Source organism: Triturus cristatus, chromosome 5_2 (assembly GCF_964204655.1).
Source record: "Triturus cristatus chromosome 5_2, aTriCri1.1, whole genome shotgun sequence".
Lineage (NCBI taxonomy): Eukaryota > Metazoa > Chordata > Amphibia > Caudata > Salamandridae > Triturus > Triturus cristatus.
This window is the reverse complement of record NC_140588.1, coordinates 1,038,143,998-1,038,161,406: the sequence shown is the minus strand read 5'-3', so window position 1 is coordinate 1,038,161,406 and position 17,409 is coordinate 1,038,143,998.

Here is a 17,409-nt window from a genome sequence, read left to right as displayed (position 1 = left end):
TTGCTTTCATTCAGTGCCCAAGCCACTTCCTGTAAGGTAGTTATTTATTTATTTGAAAGATTTTATATAGCGCTGGCTAGACCCGGAAGTATCAGTGCGCTTTGGTAAAGGGCGCCATACCATGCCTCAGCTGTGCGTGGTTCCCTTGACGCTGTGGACTCTCTCAGAGGGTTCACTGAGACTCCAGAGTAAGAATATTAGATCTTTCTCCAACAAGGGGAGAAGGAGTGCTTAGTCAAAGGGCAACAAGGGACAGGGGGCTAGGAGGAGGGTCGGAACATGGCAGGTCAACAGAGGGGGAACAAACGGCAAAAGAAAATCGCATTAATTACAGAAAGATAACACCTACAATACCCGGATAAATTAGCGATCCAGAAAAAGACAGGATCCACTAAAGGCAAGGGTCAGGGAGGACAAAGGGAGGGAGACAGTGAGTTGAAGAGTCCCACAAGGAAGATCCGTGTTATGCTTGGTAGATTTCGCTAGGTCGTGGACCATTTCCAGGTTCCTGAGTATCATGTCCATTATGCTGGTACCTTCACCTTTAATATCCAGAGGTAACGATGGATTTATCAGCTGGCCCCTTTTTAGAGTGGGCACCGATCCTGCTACAGGGGGATTAAAGATACTAGTGAACTGCGCCACCCATGCCTCGCAGGTGACATGCCAGGAAGTCAGGAAGGGAATCATCCTTTAAAAGGGACGAGTTAACAATGTCCCAAAAATAACTTACTATCCCTTATCTCCGCCGCTTGAGTCAGTTTTGACCAGGCTATTTCCTGCAATTCTTTTTTCCTTGCTAGAAGTAACTCTCTTTGTTTAAATCTAAGAGATTTAACCAGTAGGCTATCTCTAGGTTGTTTGAGGGTCTTTTCCATTGTCCATATGTATATTGAAATCTCCCAGAATAAGGCAGTTGTTGTATTTTAAGTCCAGGGAGGTGGTGGCTGTATTAAGTGTAGTAATAAAATTTCCAATTGCACCGAGAGATCTGTAAATCAGAAAAACAGTTATGCTATGAATGGGGGGATAAGGTACAGCGAAAGCCTAAGGACTCTGCACCCTCGATGTTTTCCATTGGGATGGGAGAGCAGTCTAGTTTTTTATTGTAAATTATGGTGACACTGCCCCCCTTCCCACTCAGTCTGTCCCTCCAAAGGATATTATAACCCGTAGGAATGGCCGAGGTGATAGTAGGGTTGGAGGCTTCATACAGGCAGGTCTCAGTGAGAAATAAAAGATCAGGCTGTAGGTCATAAATGTGTGGTTCATGCTTTTGCATAGAGCAACAAGGGTGGCCTTTAAGTCCTCTGTTTTCTTATTGTTTTTACACTTATTGTTCGTGGGAGGATCTTGGGTGCGAGTTTCCTGGGCTGGAGGAGAGACCAGTTGCACTTATTGCATCAAAAGTCTACCTCCAAGCTCATATCAGCCGCTGTACACTGACATAATGGTAGCTGCCTAAGGCTAAGCAGTTTTCCCTATTGTAATATAGTGGAAGAAACTCACCGGAGGGAAACTGGGCAGCATGGCTGGATCCGGACGCCTCCGCGAAGCTGACGGGCGCAGACGGGCTTGTCTGTTGCATCGGGAATATATAGGCTAATGCCTGTGATGCAAACTGGATCACTAACGCAGCTGAGGAAGCGGAAACTGCGTGGGTGGAAGTGAGGAGCCCGGTAGTAGCCCCAGCCATCTGCACAATCTGCGTATAATCCGTGGCAGACCAGGACTGGAGGAAAAGCGAGATGCGAAACGGAGCAGCTAAGGAGGTGTAGGCAAGCAGAATCAAGTAAAGTGCAAGTGCGCGTAGGTAGGAGAAATTGTTAAAAAGCACAGAGTAATTCAGCCACACATATACAATTTAAAAAGTATTAAAAACCTAGTAGCAGGGCAGGATACACGAAATCCTGCCACTGTCAGCTGTGTGCGTCCGTTTGCAGTGGGTCTATATAGGCTAATGCCTATGATGCAAACTGGATTGCTACCGCAGCTGAGCGACTGAAAACTGCGTGGGAAACAGGGACTCAAATTGGATCATAAATTCAAGCTGTTCTGAAAAGGGGCCCCCAAAATATGTTTGGCCCAGGGCCCCCAAAATCCTTAAGATGTCCCTGCCTATCGTTACTGGAACGGTTACCGCTTCTAAATTCTTAGTCAATTCTCTTATTTTCTCGGTTAATTCTAGGGTTGTTTTTGCTAGTTCTGCTGGATTTTCTCCATCTAATTTTCCTCCAGACTTCTTTTCTACCTCTCTAATGGGATTGTTTCTTCCCAAATCTTGGAATTCTGGTTCCGATTTTATGATTCGTACTGTTTCTTTCATTGGGGCACTTGGGGTTAATATTTCTGGTTCTGGTTGATATGGAGGTGGATTCTTATAGAACATATCATCAAGTACATCATCCTCTGATTCATTCATTCCATACCCTCTTGATTCCACATTATGCCTCTTTTCTACACACTTTCGTCCTTCATTCTCTCCTACAGTTCTTACGGGAAACAAACCCTCAGTCATACTTCTCATCTTCTCATTCGATCATCATGCGTCTCATGTCCGTATGATCTGCAAAACAGGTACCTGTATCCTCTACCATTTCTCTGTCTTTCTCGGTCTTGCATCTCGTCTTCCCACTCCGTCAAAGCCTCAAATTGAATCGGTCTAGGTCTCGGTTCTAAATTCTTCATTTTCTCTCTCAAATTTCTCATAACAGACAAATTAAATGAACCATGTTCTGGAAAAGCCAACACTCCGTCCTTCTCTGTATATTTGACCCAATTATCTAACCAAATACAAGTGTGATATCCATATTTCGCAACCATGAAGGATGCAGGGGTTTTTGGTGGAGGAAGTAACTGTCCTTCCCTAGTTACGATTGGTTTGTCCTTCTTAAACCACTTCTTAATTCTACCAAACCAAGACTTTTTCTCCTTTTCTGGTGGATCGTAATAAATTTTCCCTTCTTTCGTATCTCACTAGTCTCTTCTTACGACTGTACACCTTTTCTGTCCAATCGTAGCGCGACTCACACTAACGCACCAATCCGGAGCGTTTATGTCACTTTTACAATTCTCCAATCCCAGCGCGACTCTCACTAACGCACCAATAGGGAGCGTCTATGTCACCCTGTATTTCTCCACTCCTAGCACGGTGCACACTAACGCACCAATCCGGAGCGTTTTACGTTTCTGACCGACTGTCCAATCCCTGCTCCTGTCTACCCCTCCTTCACAAATCCGCTCAGTAAGTTTTTGTTTCAATTTCTACAATTTTGTTAGTAACAACATAATAACGCCACCATTGTCCGCTTCGCTAACCAAGAAATAGCAATAGACCTTTCTCACGAGAATTCCGTCTTTCCCGAGAGCAGCGCTTACCTCTGCCCTACTACGGAATCGTTACTTCCGTTGATAAAGTAGCACATCCCTCTACCTTACCCTTCTGACAAGCATTAGCTAACCGTTGCTCCAGAATTAAGACACATAGTTGGAGACCCAATGCTCCTGAGAAATAAAACTAGAGTTTCACAATTAACCCGAATTCCTTTACATTCACGCACTTTCACACAAGAAAAAGTAGTACATTCACACAGAATCCTGGCTTTCCCAAGAACAGCGAACAGTCTGTTCTACTACAGAATTATAACATATGTTAACAAAGCAGCGCTTCCCTCTCTGTCCTTCTAACAAGCTCAGAGAATACCTATTACCTTTCCAGTGATAAGCGTTATCGGAATGCCATTTGGATCCCTGGTACCTAAGACCAGAATTTCAGAGGTAAACTTCGCTATCATACACACTTCTCTCACACAGAAAATGTCTCTAATGGCAACACACGGCGATGTCACCGAATCGAACCCAGACAATGCGTCGTGCAACTTCAATCATCACACGTTTCTCCTGTGTACCTACAGGATAACAACAATTCCGTCTTTCCCGAGAACAGCGCTTACCTCTGCTCTACTACGGAACCGTTACAAACTTCCGACTTCCTACATCCCAGAAGCCGTGCAAACAACTTAAAACTCAACACGACTCACATAGAATGTTAATACATAAACCAATATCAATAACCAATAATCAATAAGCTATTTACAAGCAATAATCACCAAACCAAAACAATAAAAACCATCATACTGCTACCAGACAAACTGTTGCAGCGTGGAACATCAAATTCCTCTTTTGTCACAGACCAAATACCTCAACAGTAAATTCACTCATATACATTCATTGGTGGGGCCCATAACACCAATACTCACACTCCGTTGATCTGCTTCTCTAGAGGAATACGTTTCCAAACGCTGACATGAAAGGAATACCTTTACCTTACCCTAAATACATTGACTTCAACCCTAAGATATTCCTCTCATAAGGAGATGAATCATTTAGTTGTTATCTATGATTTTAGTGATTAAACTCATCTATCTACACTCTCCTTCTTTATCTTAATTCTCTTCTCCAAATAATCGACACAACACATTTGTCAATTAATCAAATATTCTTTATCTAAAAAATATTGCAAAATCGTTAGAAATCATCATCAGCATTTCAGAGCATCATATTTACCTAATCTGGCTAAAAGTCGTCCTCTAAGTCAGTCAGGTCAGGGAAAAATCTTTATTCCGCAAACTGAGGCCGCAATTCAGTCTCTCAAAGATTCAGGATAACAGCTGTCCAGCAGTGTCACCGTCCTCTCCGTCAGCATAACATCAGGAAATCGAGTTCGTCAAAGAAGAGCGAGTTTTTTAGTTCAATTCCCTACCTACTTTTATAATGAAAATAATGTCAAAAAGTATCAAGATCGGGGCTTAGAAAGTCCTGATTGGTCGACTTGGGGTCGCGGGGTAAAGTTCTCAGGGTGTACGTGTAATGAACTCATCGCACTTTCTGGTTCTGGTTTTTAAATTGTCCATTGTTTTTGCTGCTGGCGAAGTTCCCGGAGAGACCTTGAAGGGTACATGTTCTCCCGGGGTCAGGTCCTGGCCATTGCTGCTGGCGGTGACGCCTGCGCACTTCACCCAGAACCTCGTGTTGTCAGGGTAGTCACGTTCAACGTCTCGTTCAGCCATCTTGTCTAGGCCAAAATGGGCAACTTAAGCAAAAGAAACACAAAAACGTAATTAAAACATAGAAATGTCTAATAAAATGTTATCCCTTCGCTAATACCCATATGTGTGTGTAATTATCTAGCAGTAAGCAACACTCAAAGCGGTATATACTCACTTAATAAAGCACAAATCACAAATACATCACCAAAGCAACATATATCATGCAATATTCCAATTTTCTACTATTAGTATGCGTACACATGTTAGTTTACAATTAATATAGCCATGCAAAGTGCAATTCCCACGTGTAATTCTTTTGTTAGTATGATTGATAAGTATTTCACTGCAAACCAATTAATAAGATTACTATTAGTTAATTATTCAGATTAATATAAACATGCAGAATGGGGGGGGTATACAAAATTTTGTACTACCCGCTCCAGCAGGTGCACACCGTGGCTTGTGGGGGTTGAGGCAAACAGTACATTCAGGAGGAGTTGTGGGTAGACAAAGGACCAGCAAATGTAGGACAAGGTGGTACAAGGTGGTACATGCGCTGCAATGGTGACAGGTACACGCAAAGAGTGAAGGGGAGAAGCTACAATGAGTGGATTAGGGGAGTCAACGAACACACAGACAGTCTTCAAGGTGTAAGAGGACACAGAGAGCTAAAGGTCAGTCTGTCCTGCAGGGCACATAGTGGAGCTGCGGAGGACCAGGGTCACACAGAGGGGAAATGGAGGACACAAGGAGAGGCTGTAGAGGGGTACACAGAGGTACACAGGGCAGTGTGCCAAGCACCTTGGGAGGTAAGGTCACATTCAAAGGCTACAGGGGGAAAGAAGGGTCATAAACTGGAGCTACAATGGGACGTGGCTACATAGAGGGGATGTTGCATACAGAGAGGCTACAACGGGGAGACACAAAAAGCAGATGCAAGGGGGTCAAGGAGCAGGCAGAGTCTGCAGGTGGAGCCGAGGGAGACAAAGAGAGGTTGCAGGGGCAGTGCAATTCACAGGGTCTACAGGGGGTCTGGACACACGGAGGAGGTTCACTGGAGTCATGGATACATATTCGGGATAGGGGAAATAGGAGGCTGGAGACTGAGGAGGGGCCAAAGAAGGCAGGCAAGAAGCACATATAAAGTTTGAGGGGTGGGTGGAGGGCTCCAAAGAGGCGGAGGGACAGGGCAGTGTGGCACACAGGACCTGCAGAGGGACGTGGCAGACAGAGAAGCTGCAGGGAGCTAGGGCCTCATGGAGGATCCCTCAGGGGATGCAAAGGGTAGATGAATGCACAAAGGGGCTACAGAGGGACCCAGAGGCTGTATGTGGGGAGGAAGGGTGGCACACACAGTGGCTGGAGAGAGCAGTGAGCAACAATAAGCAGATGTAGGTGAGGTGGGTATCTCACAGAAGTGCTGCAGTGAGGGGTCGGGATACATAAAGGGCCAACAGGGGTAGGGCCGGATGGCACACAAGGGCTGCAAGGGGAAGGAGACAAATAGAACTCCTTCTACTCCTTCGCCTTCTACTGTGGTCCTCCACCAGCTCCTGTTGCTTTGGCAGTGACCACACATCAGGCTTCCTGGGCCTCGTCCTCCTCTCCATCTGGAGCAGCCGTGATGGACACAATGGCAGGTTCCTCCTCAGAGCCCGCCCTTGTATGCACTACATTACCTTCTCCTGATCCCTCTGCTCTACGAGTGACCACCGCCTCCTCCAGAGGCTGGCATACAGCCTGTTGCCTGTTCATCAAGATTGTTATCGTCTGGGCAATGTTGACCTCTGCCCTGGCACTAGAGTGGGCTCCTCCAGGTCATAATCTGCTGTCCCTGCATCAGTGGGGACAGCTGTGCAATCTGTACCACATCAGTGAGAACAGAAGTGCATGGTGGTCCAAATCTACCCCAACATCCTTGTAGTCAGAAGTGTGATGTGGCCCCAATCTGATGTGTGGGGGATAGTAGTGCACTCTAGGTCCATTCTGTCCCAGCATCTGCTGGGGCAGAAGTGCATTGAGGCTGCTATCTGCACCTGTATCTCCAAGGACAGGGGTGCGTTCTGGACACAACCTATCCCCACATCCCTGGGGACAGAAGTGCACTGTGGGATCATTATGTCCCAGCTTGTGCGGAGACAAAAGTGTGTTGTGGCCATAGTCTGTCCCCATGCCAGCCGTGCCTGAAGTGCATTTTGGCTCTATCTGTGTCATCATCTGCAGGGGCGGAAGTGTTTTACAGATACATCCCAGCATCTGCCTTTCCAGCATCTTAGGGGTTAGAAGTGCATTGAGTTCACAATGTGTAGATTCATCTGCGGGAACAGCAGTGCATTCTGAACAAAATGGGAGAGTGAGGTGTATTGTGGGCCCATTGTGTCTCAGCTCAGCTTTCCCCACATCTGCAGGGACAGAAGTGCATTTTGGGCCCAAACTATGCCAGCCTGTGGGAGGAAAGAACTGTGCAGTGGCCCATTTTTTCACAGGATCTTCTAAGACAGAAGTGCATTGTGGTCCCATTATGTTCCAGCATCTGTGGGTGGTTTTGTGGGCCCATACTGTCCACAACGTAGGGGTACAGTTGTCTCAGCCATTTAAAAAAGGATTCGAAAGTATTAAAACGTACCTCAGTGTTCTTTAATGTAAGAGGCAAGCAGTTTACTAGTGTCAGTTGGCGTCCGCATATAGGGCCATATTTATGACCCAGTTTGCATCGCTCTTGCACCACGCAACATGGTGCATGAGCGAAGCAAACGTTAAGTCAGGTTTTTGAAGCCAGGGAAAGTCTCTTTGCTTGCCTTAGAGGTGCTTCAGAAATCGGGAGCAAGGCAACGCCGCAGAAATCGCTGCATTACTCTCCCTGGAAAGGTGTTCCATGTGCGTTGCATTACCACGCAACTCCCATTGTTTATAATGCATACCCAGATTTACCAGACCTTGTAAACCTGGGAATGCACTAAAAAGATGTACCTCTCCAGGAGATGTGTAACAAGGAGAAATATCTTTATTTCTCCTCGTTTCTATGTGTGCTGCATTCTGCAGAACACATAGAAAGAGGACAATCCCTCTCAGGATTGTTTTTTGTAGGAAGGTGTCCTCTCCTGCTCAAAAACATTAGTGCATGCAACGCAGGCACCCCTGAACCATGGTGCAAGAATGCCTGCATTGGTAGTAGGCTACCCATAGGACATCAGCACTGGGGAAAAGGCTGGAGTTAATACGGAACAATCCTGCCCTTTACCAGTGATGCAGTGCAGCGCAGCAAGGGGACTTGCTGCACTGCACTTTGCTACCTTTTCATAAATATGCCCCATCGTGTCTTTCATTTTTAATATACTTTGTGCTTCAAGAAATAAGTGGAATAAACAACCTTCGGCAGCTATGTACACAACTGCTAAACATGAAACGATTGTATTTTCCAGTTTATAAACACTTTGCTCTGCACCATGCTTAGAGCATAATTGGGAGCTACATGTATCTCTCCTGCTGCATTAGCTTCGCTTGTGCTCCAAACACATGGCGCTGGACACAGGCCTGCACAGCCCTTCTCTCCTGCTCTGTCCCTTTCTTCAAGGGATGGAGATGACATGGGTCCCTGGCCTTCTCCCCCACCCCCTGCCTTGCTGAAGTGTGAGGACTGAAAGGAGAAAGGGCTGTAAGACTTTCACGCGGTTCTTGGAGTTGTGTTCCTTGTGATCTCTAATGCAGGGGTCTCATGGGCAGTGGCAGGGGTCGAGAAGGGGACGTCAGGGGTTGCAGCTACGAGCTCTGGCGATCACTATATGAACTCCGTTATCAGAAAGCTGCTATCCACTCACCTGCACCTGAGTCCATCACCCTCAAGGGTAGAATACTTGTGTTTCCTCCAGGCAATCAAGCAATCTCAGATCATTGCCTCCAATTATCGTACAAATCAGGCAGACCACGGGGCATATCAGCAACAGCCGGCGATAATTATCGCTAAGCACGCTATCGCTGGATTTTATCGCTGAGATAGCGCTATCAGCGACGCTTATCTCCAAAGCGATAAAAATCCAAGCGATAGCTGATAAATGTGCGATTATCGCTGGAAATCCAGCGATAATCGCACAGGGTTTGGCAATAGCTTGGTGATAGGGCAGGGCAGACTTAGCCATAATATCCACCTTCCATTGGATATAATGGCTACGTCAGATTAAAAGCAGGCGTAAGAAAAGTAGCGATAAGCGCGGTTAGCGCTACTTTTCTCATCTCTCTGCAGGTTAGCGTTCAGATTGATGAAAGGAGAAATGTCGGTTAGCGACATTTCACGCGTTATTTTGGCGTGGAACGCCCACTTTGCATCTCAATAGAGATGCAAAGCTGGGCATTAAGGAAACAGGCGCTGAGGCATGGATTCACGTGTGACCTTGCTGATATTGCGATAAAATTATCGCCGCTTTTCGCCCGAAAACGGACGCTAAAGCGGCGATAATTTTACCGCAGCGCCTTGATGATATGCCCCCACATTGTTTATCGCTGTCATAAACAAGCAATACAAGCAAACATGTGACGGCCAGTTCTAGCCGCAACCTCCTCCAGTACTAAAGCCCCTCCTTAGAATCCATCAGCACTGCCTGCTTCTATTTTTGAGGTGATCAGGAAATAAACAAAGAGGTTGTCTCCCTCGCTTCAGCAGCTGATTACCTGACTCCACCTGGAAGCCTTGCATTTCAGTCCATTCCCTTTTCAGTCTGGGCGCAGGCTGTGCCAGGAGGAGGTGCTCGGCTGCTGGAGGCGCTGCCAGTCAGGGCAGTGTGAATGGCAATCATCATTACTGTTCCATTTCCACAAATTGTCCCTGCGCTCACTCATTCAGTTGCAGATTCTGTGCACAGCTTCTGCAGAAGTGACTCACTCCTGCCAGAGGCTTCAGAGAGCACCCATGGCACCAGCCTTGAGAAGCCCAGGAGGAGCCTGTCACCATCAGAAGTGACCTGCACGTGTGACTGGCCTGCATTTGTTGGTTGCTGTGAATTCTTGATATTTATGTAAAACAAATGTGTGTTTTTTTCCATCCACGTTTAAATAGGGACGTTGGACTTGCCCTTAGATAGGGATGCTGTAAGGCACATGGTGGTCATTTGACAGAGCCCCAAAAGCAGTGACGTGGTGATTTAGTGGGTGTGTGGTGGAGGGTGAAGACGTGAACAAGAATCTTTTCCTGAATGAAAGAGATTTTGTCTGACTCAGCATTAGGGCCTGCGGTGTACGATGGGTTATTGTCTCTGAATTTTTGAGACCAGTCTTTAATTTTGCAAAGTGGCCTGTTTATTAATAGCGCACATTGTGAAATCTCTGCTCTCAGATAGTCACAGAAAGGCCTGCCTTACAGGATGTGCCATACAGGGCCGTAGCGGGCACCGGGCATTTTCCCAGTGGGCCGGAAGGGTGGGATCGTTTTTTGAGTGTTGGGGACCGGTTTTGTTACCTGTGGTCGGTTTTCAGGCAGCTGTACTTCTTAGCAGCCCCCCCACCTCAAGTCCGCCTGACCTCGTCCTAGGGCCCTAAGCACCAACTCTACGGCGAGCAGTAATGTAAGAGTCAACATCCTCCAAGGTTTTTGTATCCTTTTTGAGAACATGTGTTGAAGTATCCCTAGACTTGTTGAACATCAAACCCGTTTCCCATATTTCTTTACTGTCTCAGGAATGTGTTTAAAAATCACTCTACGGGGGCGTGGTCAAGATGGCGGTGGAGTAGCACGTTACTCAGGGGCTCCACTCGCCAAGGCCGACAATCAGGCATCTATTGGTGGTTCTGGCACCTGTGCGATGCTGCAAATAGCACCTACCATGTCCGCAACTCAGTAAGGAAGCCCAGTGTTGGAGGCGGGTGCCGTCCTTGGCTCTAAGCGGCAGGAGAGACTTCGAGAGGCCGTGGTTCCGGAGCTGGGCCGGCAGTGGAGGCTGCGGCAGGAGTCGAGCAATTGGGGGAGGGGCGCGGAGCCCATACGCTGAGCTGTGATCCCCCGTTTGCGGAGAGGTAGTGCGCTCCAAGCGAGGACCAGCACTTTGGAAGGGCACGGGACCTGCCGGAGCCCGCACCCCCAAGATAGTGGAGGAACAGTGGTGAGGCCTGGTGACGGCGCCGATTGGCAAGGCGCGGCTTCCCCTAGACGGGTGGCCTTGATCTTCGGCCCGGGGGACCTCGACCATCTAGGAGTGTTCCGGGGTGGAGCGGCAGTGTGGCGCTGCCCCCGTGGGATTATTTCGAGGCAGAGTACTGGTGCCGGGGGGCAGGATCTAAGATCGCACGGCCCGGGAGGACTTTGGTGACCTGGTGCGGCTGGCCAAGTGTGGAGAGGACACAGAGCCGCCAACGCATCTGCGGTGAGTGCCCACATAGCCCCTCAAGGATCGCAGACCCCGGGAGCCACCCTCGCGCTCCCAACGACCTTGGGCTTGTGAAGCCCATGCATCAGACTGGGAGCGTAGAGGGGGGTGCGAGCCTGGGGAATCCATGCTGCCGGTGGCTCCCTCCTACTGCTCGCATACTGATGCTGTCCCCCTGGGCGTGGGGCTGCCCCGGGCTTGGTGGAGGGACCTCGCACAGTGGCTGCACCTGAAGTGGTGAGGGCCGGCGCGCCGGATGGGACAGCAGCCCCATGCAGCTAGTATTGCAGATCTCCAGTGGTGCTAGGAGTGCAGACGTAAATCGCCCTGCCTGGAGGCAGCCCCACAGTACGCGTCTTCACTCCCCGGGGGCCATGACCACGTGGAGCCTTCGCACAAGCTCCAACGAGTGCAGCGGAGGGCGCAGACCCCTTGCAGACGTAAGTGGGCTCTTCGAGGTCCTGCAGCTGCCCTGGTTGTTGAGTGAAGTGCCCGGATCCCAGACGAAGCAACAGGTCTGATCATCTCTTGTGGGGACAAGACCGGGGGAGCGCAGGGTGCTACAGAGGGCCACCAACACCCCACGCGACGGGACTCGCTGTTGTGGGAGCACCAGTCACCCACCTGCGGGCAGCCGGCCATGGCTTCCCAACGAGCCAAACAAAAGGAAATCTCGAGCAAGGAATCCTCCATTAAAGACCTCCTCCAGCAGCCAGCCGGGAAGAAGACTGGGGGGCCTAACACTGATCCCATCGGGTCACACTCTGGCATTGACACAATGGACTCAGCCGCCGGGCTGGTTGCTGAGCCTGTCACAAAAGAATTCATGGAACAGCTCTTTGGCGCGCTAAGAGATGACTTCGCCGGGCTGCGACAAGACCTGACCGCTGATATTAAACTTTGAGTAAAAATAATGGGGTGACCCGGTGTCCCTCAGAACCTGGGTGGGCGTATTATAGAAATACAATGGTTCCCGACAGAACCATTGTATTTATATAATACGCTGATATTAAACAGCTTGGAGCAGATCTCGGTGAGGTTGGGAGTGTAACGCCCTGAACGTCTCAGGATCGTTTAACAGACACGATAATGAGAACGCAACCACTTGTGAAGGTTTAGTTATTTTAATGAAGGCAAAAATAATACAAGGAATAAACAAAGGTTATAGTCACTGGAATCCTCCAGGCTAAGTACGTTACCAGCCCACAGCACGGATGGTCCTAACCGTCCTCTGCATATACGCCGATCCCGGCGTATGCCAACAGAGGGCAGAAATGAAAAGGCCGACAATGCCAATCGGTAGGCTGTGAGGGGCACGAAGAGTGTTGGGGAGAATCGAGGAGTCAGGGAAACACCCAGCCGGGGTCTCTACCTGAAGGGAGCAGCTGCTCAACCTCTTCCTCAGACTGCACCGGGACGCGGAGTCACCTCCTGGTGATGCGTCACCGATATCCCAATCACAAGCAAAGAAGACTGAACCGAGAGCAGCCGCTCGATCGATCCTGTGGACTTCCGAGTCTGTAACGCGGCAAACACCTCCTGGTGTGCGTTACAGCTGGCAGTCCCTGTATCTCTGGTCGGGCTGGGAGATACGACTCCAACCAGCAAAAGCGCCACTGCGCTTTGACTCAGCCGAGTCAAAAAGCGAAGCTCAATGGTTATCCGGTAGAGCTTCCGGGTCCTTCACAGGTGACGATGGGGCAAGACACGGCCCAGGGAGTAACGACTCGACCTACCTCCGTTCTTGCCTTACTGGAGCACCACTCCGGAACACTGGTCTTCACTAAGCAGGTACGTCGGTGTAAACACAATATCCGACAGCGTTGTACCTCCCGGTTCCTCCCTTTATAGGGCGTGTTTTCCTTGAGTTATGTAACAGCTCTCCTGTTTACATAAGGGCGTGTTTTCCTTGAGTTATGTAACAGCTCTCCTGTTTACTTAAGGGCGTGTTTTCCTTGAGTTATGTAACAGCTCTCCTGTTTACATAAGGGCGTGTTTTCCTTGAGTTATGTAACAGCTCTCCTGTTTACATAAGGGCGTGTTTTCCTTGAGTTATGTAACAGCTCTCCTGTTTACATAACCTCTCAACCGCTAAGCATCCTGGGAGATGTAGTCCGTTTTCGCTGGTTACCGTTTTCCTCCCCTCGCATGACAGGAATTCTTGACAGGGAGCCAGGGTGGACACTATGGAGCACAATGGGGACAGACGAGAGGAAGAGCAGGCTGAACAAGCCAGGGAACTCATTGACCTCCGGGAGCGGCAAGAGGAGCTATATCTTAAGATGGAAGACTTGGAACACCGCTCGAGGCGCTCCAACATCCGCATCAAAGGTGTACCACTCCAAGCGGATGGCAGCAAGCTCAAGGACTGGGTTCTCTGCCTCTTTAAGCACATGGCTCCGAAATTGAGGGACCAGGAGGTCACGCCTGACCGCACGCATCGAGCCGGGCGCCCTGCCTCCAGCCCCGGCCAGCCACAAGACATCTTAACTTGTCTTCACTCCTACAGGCAGAAGGAGGTAATTATGGCAGCCACGCGTGACTGTGCAACAGTAGAGTTCGAAGGCCTCCAGGTGGGGGTGTACAAAGACCTCTCGCCCCTCACCCTTCGGAGGCGTAAGGAGTTGCGTCCAGCCACGACCTTCCTCCGAGAGCAGGGAATACGCTATCGATGGGGACATCTGTTTCGACTATCCTTCGTCTGGAACAAAGAAACGCATGGGGTGCGCAACCTGCAGGAGGCAAGGGCTGTCCTTGGGGCCGCCCTGACAGTGCCTGAAGACCCGGAGGCGACGGAGGCCTGGCAGGAGACATGGCCCTAGGAGGGGGGCCTAGACGAAGCCTTCCGACGAGGAACGCCGAGCGGAATGGAAAGCCCTGCTGCAACATATACTAGACCGCGGTTCTGATCTCACATATTTGGAAGAATGGGCCGAGCCAAGCACCTTGACAGGTCTGACTTGGGGGAGGGAGCCGGTGATGACCGACCGTCAGACTCATGGACCCTTGCACTTTGGTGATCTTCATACTTCTCTTCTGCTGTTTACTTCTCTCCTTTCTTTCTTGCTTTTTTTCTCCACTGACTTGAGATCTGCAGCTCCTCCACGGTCAGGTAGGGAATGCCTTCCTTACTGGTGGACGGGGGAGGGGCTGTGCTTGGGGAAGATGGGAACACCTGGGGAGGGAGGTTGTGGCGGTTGGGCTTTTTGGGGTGTGCTGCCTGTGCGTTCTCCCAGCGCCCCTTTACCTCTGATGCACTGGAGGCCTTGTCGGGCTCCCGGGCCTATATATAGACACACACAATGGGACGCCCCCACCAAGTTGAGCTACACTGCACGGTGCTGAGTGGGGAGATAGGGGTGTCTAGATGGGAGACCGGTGATGGGGCGAGGGGTGGGGGAGCAAACTCCCCGTCCTCCCTGGTTTATTAGTTGCTGGCAGGGCGGGTGCTTGGCCGCGCGTTCACATACAGGTTCATGACCCGTCTTAAAGTAGTCATCCTGAACTTCATTGTGCGGGGCCTCAGTTCTCCTGCAAAGCCGCGAGGGCTTCTTGCCTTGTTGAGAGAGTCCAAGTGCGATATCTACCTACTACAGGAGACTCACCTCATGCGGGCGGACTGGCGGCGACTTTGCTCTAAGTGGTTCAATCGACAATACTTCTCATCAGGACCCAAGCATGAGGCTGGGGTGGCGATCCTTCTGGCCATGCATTTCCAGGGGACAGTGGTCGGGAATCTCGCGTAAGTCGCTGGACGACTTCTTGCCTTACGGGTGTTAATGGGAGAGTGGGTGCACACAATAGCCTCAGTCTATAGTCCTAAAGAGCATCAGGAGGTCTTCTTACGCGATGCGCTTAAATTACTCATGGAATGCCCGCATGAGGACTTGGTAATCGGGGGGGACTTCAATATAGTCCCGGCCGCGGATCTGGACAGGTCGACGCTTAGGGTGGGGCATACAGGCTCAATTTCACCCACGAGACTTCAGAGGCTGAAAGAAGCTGGCCTTACGGACGCCTGGCGCCACCGCTTCCCCTCCGCACGGGAGTACACTTTCTTTGTCATGGCTCATCAGACATATGCCCGTATAGACCTCTTCTGGACATCGCCCAGGGTCACGGCGTCCATCGCAGATGTCTCCATTGGGGTTGCGGCCCTCTCGGACCATTCATCGGTTGTTTTAACGCTGACTCCCCCGGGCAGCTCCCCGGGGCGTCGGTCCTGACGTCTTAATTGCACCATACTCACGTATGAGGCCAATATCATTGAATTGCGGGATGCTATTAAAACATTCTTGGAACTGAATGACGTGGGCACGGTTGTGGTGGAAACGCTATTGGGTGCCGTGGGCGCTGTATCGTTATCGCGGCGAGTCGCAACAAAGACCGGAGAGAGAAGAGGGGGGAGCTAGAGGCTCAAATTCGGGAGCTGGAGGGGGTTCACCGCCATACTGGGGCTGTTCAGACGCGGTGACTGCTTACGCTAGTGAGGAAACAACTACGAGCCCTAGATTTGGATCGCGCCGAATATGCCTTGCTCTGCACCAAACAACGCTATTATGAGGGGGGGAACAAAGCAGGGAGACTCTTGGTGCATGCTCTTTGAGCTGAAACGGTGTCACGTCGGGTTGTGGAACTTACGAATGCCCAGGTCGAGACCTTGCGAGCAGGCCGAGACATCGCGTCTGAATTCGAGGCCTTCTATAAGGCATTATACTCAGCCGAATGCCTGGACCCCATCGCGGCTGAAGAATATACACAGGTGGCGCCAGTGACACTGCTACTCGACTCCATTGCGACCACATTGGAGGTGGACATCCGTCCGGAGGAGGTTATACAGGCTATTCAGGGTCTGTCGGCCGGCAATGCTCCTGGTGAAGACGGCTTCCCGGTAGATTTTTATAAGGTATTTGCGCCCGACCTTGTGCCTTTTCTGGCGCGCCTCTTGAACGCTTTCAGCTTCACGGGGAGACTCACCCCCTCGATGTCCATGGCTGAAGTTGTGGTCATACCCAAACCGGATAAGGACCCTCGCGAGTGTGCTTCATACCGTCCCATCTCCCAGCTCAACGTTGACCTGAAGTTTTGTACTAGCATCCGCATATGCAAGGTCTGGTGGATACGGGCCAATTGGGGTTCATCCCAGACCGCAATTGTGGGGATGGGACTCGGCGACTGTGCCATCTCTTGGATAAGATGCAGCGCACCCAGATTCCGGCGATACTTTTGTCAGTGGATGCCGAGAAGGCATTTGGTCAGGTCCACTGGCCCTATTTGCGTCAGGTCCTACTCCAATTTGGTCTCGGGGAATGATTCCGGCAATGGATGAACTGTGTGTATGAAGGGCCGCAAGCCTGGATTAGGGTCAATGGAGTGGTGTCCCAGCCTTTCCCGATCAGGCGTGGAACGCAACAGGGGTGTCCGCTTTCCCCTCTCCTGTTCTCGCTGTACATGGAGCCGTTTGCTGAACGAATCCGCCACCTTCCTACGGTCACCGGGATCCAGATGGGGGACAGGGAGCATAGGATCTCGCTATACGCGGATAACGTGCTCCTTTTTCTCTCCAACTGCTGTCATCTCTTCCACCCCTGCTGGCGGAGGTGGACGCCTTTAGCGTTGTGTCGGGGTTCAAAATAAACTTGAAGAAGTTACAGGCATTGAGTCTCACAATCCCGGCGGTGGACAGCCTCCAACTGTCACAACTTTTTCCATTCTCCTGGGGGGCAAGTGATATCACGTATTTGGGACTCCGGGTCTTTGCGACCACTGCAAAGACAGCCCAGGTGAACTACTCGGAAGCGTTGGTTAAGACCCGTAAGGACCTAAATACCTGGAAGAAACATGCTCTTTCATGGTTGGGTAAGATAGCCGCGGTTAAGATGACAATCTTGCCGCGTCTGTTGTACATAATGCAAACGCTTCCCCTAAGTCCACCACCCACAATATTGGTCCAACATCAACAACTAATTATTGTCTTCATCTGGAGAGGGAAGAAGCCGTGCATGGCT